Below are 2,562 nucleotides of genomic sequence, written 5' to 3' on the forward strand. Positions count from 1 at the left end.
ATGCCTTGTTCACCAATGAACTAAGTGATCTGGATCAACTGACATTGCCTCAGAAGAGACAGGATCCTGGAAAGTTCATAATACCTTGTACCATAGGCACCATGATCTTTAAGGCTCTGTGTGACCTTGGTTCAGGGATAAACCTCATGCCCCTCTCTGTAATAGAGAAACTGGGAATCTATGGGGTGCAAGCTACTAAAATCTCATTAGAGATGGCAGACAATTCAAGAAAACAGGCTTATGGACAAGTAGAGGACGTGTTAGTAAAGGTTGAAGGCCTTTACATCCCTGCTGATTTCATAGTCCTGGATACTGGAAAGGAAGAGGATGAATCCATCATCCTAGGAAGACCTTTCCTGGCCACAGCAAGAGCTGTGATTGATGTGGACAGAGGAGAATTGATTCTTCAAGTAAATGAGGACAACCTTGTGTTTACGACTCAAGGATCTCTCTCTGCATCCATGGAGAGGAAGCATAAAAAGCTTCTCTCAAAGCAGAGTCAACCAAAGCCCCCACAGTCAAACTCTAAGTTTGGTGTTGGGAGGCCACAACCAAACTCTAAGTTTGGTGTTGAACTCCCATATCCAAAATCTAAGTTTGGTGTTGGAGAGTCTCAATAATGCTCTGAACATTTATGAGGCTCCATGAGAGCCCACTGTCAAGCTATTGACATTAAAGAAGCGCTTGTTGGGAGGCAATCCAATTTTTATTTATCTAACAATATTTTTCTTAGTTATATGTCTTTATAGGTTCATGATCATGTGGAGTCACAAAATGAATATAAAAATTGAAAACGGAATCAAAAACAGCAGAAGAAAAATCACACCCTGGAGGAGCATCTGCCTGGCGTTCAACGCCAGAACAGAGCATGGTTCTGGCGCTGAACGCCCAGAACAAGCATGGTTCTGGCGTTCAACACCAGAAATGGCCAACAAATGGGCGTTGAACGCCCATAATGGGCACCAACCTGGCGCTGAACGCCCAGAGTTGTGTGCAAGAGCATTTTACATGCCTAATGGGTGCAGGAATGTAAATCCTTGACACCTCCGGATCTATGGACCCCACAGGATCATCTCAGGATCTGTGGACCCCACAGGATCCCCACCTACCTCCACTCACTTCTTCTCACCCCTCATCACTCTCTTTCACACAATCCCATAAACACTCTTCCCCAAAAACCCTTCACCAATCACCTCAATCTCTCTTCCCCATCACCTCTTCACCACTCACATCCATCCACTCTTCCCCATAAACCTACCTCATAAACTCCACCTACCTTCAAAATTCAAAACCAATTTCCCACCCATACCCACCCTAAATGGCCGAACCTTAACCCCCCTCCCTCCCCTATATATAGCTCTTCATTCTTCCTCATTTTCACACAACACAACCCTCTCCTCTCTACTTGGCCGAAACACACTTCACCCTCTTCTCCATATTTTCTTCTTCTTCTTCTTCCTCTATTCTTTCTTTTATTGCTTGAGGGCGAGCAATATTCTAAGTTTGGTGTGGTAAAAGCATAAGCTTTTTGTTTTTCCATTACCATTGATGGCACCTAAGACCGGAGAATCCTCTAGAAAGGGGAAAGGGAAGACAAAAGCTTCCACCTCCGAGTCATGGGAGATGGAAAGGTTCATCTCCAAAGCCCATCAAGACCACTTCTATGATGTTGTGGCCAAGAAGAAGGTGATCCTCGAGGTCCCTTTCAAACTCAAAAGAAATGAGTATACGGAGATCCGACATGAAATTCAAAGAAGAGGTTGGGAAGTTCTAACAAACCCCATCCAACAAGTCGGCATCCTAATGGTTGAAGAGTTCTATGCCAATGCATGAATCACCAAGAACCATGATCAAAGTAAGAACCCGGATCCAAAGAACTATGTTACAATGGTTCGGGGGAAATACTTAGATTTTAGTCCGGAAAATATGAGGTTGGCGTTTAACTTGCCTATGATGCAAGGAGATGAACGCCCCTACACTAGAAGGGTCAACTTTAATCAAAGGTTGGACCAAGTCCTTATGGACATATGTGTGGAAGGAGCCCAATGGAAGATTGACTCCAAAGGCAAGCCGGTTCAACTAAGAAGATTGGACCTCAAGCCTGTGGCTAGAGGATGGTTGGAGTTCATTCAATGCTCAATCATTCCCACTAGCAACCGATCTGAAGTTACTGTGGATCGGGCTATCATGATTCATAGCATCATGATTGGAGAGGAAATAGAAGTTCATGAAGTCATCTCTAATGAACTCTACAAAATAGCCGAAAAGTCATCCCCCATGGCAAGGCTAGCTTTTCCTCATCTTATCTGCCATCTATGTTACTCAGCTGGAGCTTTCATAGAAGGAGACACTCCTATTAAGGAAGAGAGCCCATTCATGGAGTTCAAGAGGCGCAAGAAGCTCATCACCATGAGATCCCGGAGATGCCTCAAATGCAATTTCCTCCACAAAACTATTGGGAACAAATCAACACCTCCCTAGGAGAATTAAGTGCCAACATAGGACAATTAAGGGTGGAACATCAAGAGCACTCCATCATGCTCCATGAAATAAGAGAAGATC

The sequence above is a fragment of the Arachis ipaensis genome, chromosome B03 (genome assembly GCF_000816755.2).
Source record: "Arachis ipaensis cultivar K30076 chromosome B03, Araip1.1, whole genome shotgun sequence".
In the NCBI taxonomy this organism is placed as follows: domain Eukaryota; kingdom Viridiplantae; phylum Streptophyta; class Magnoliopsida; order Fabales; family Fabaceae; genus Arachis; species Arachis ipaensis.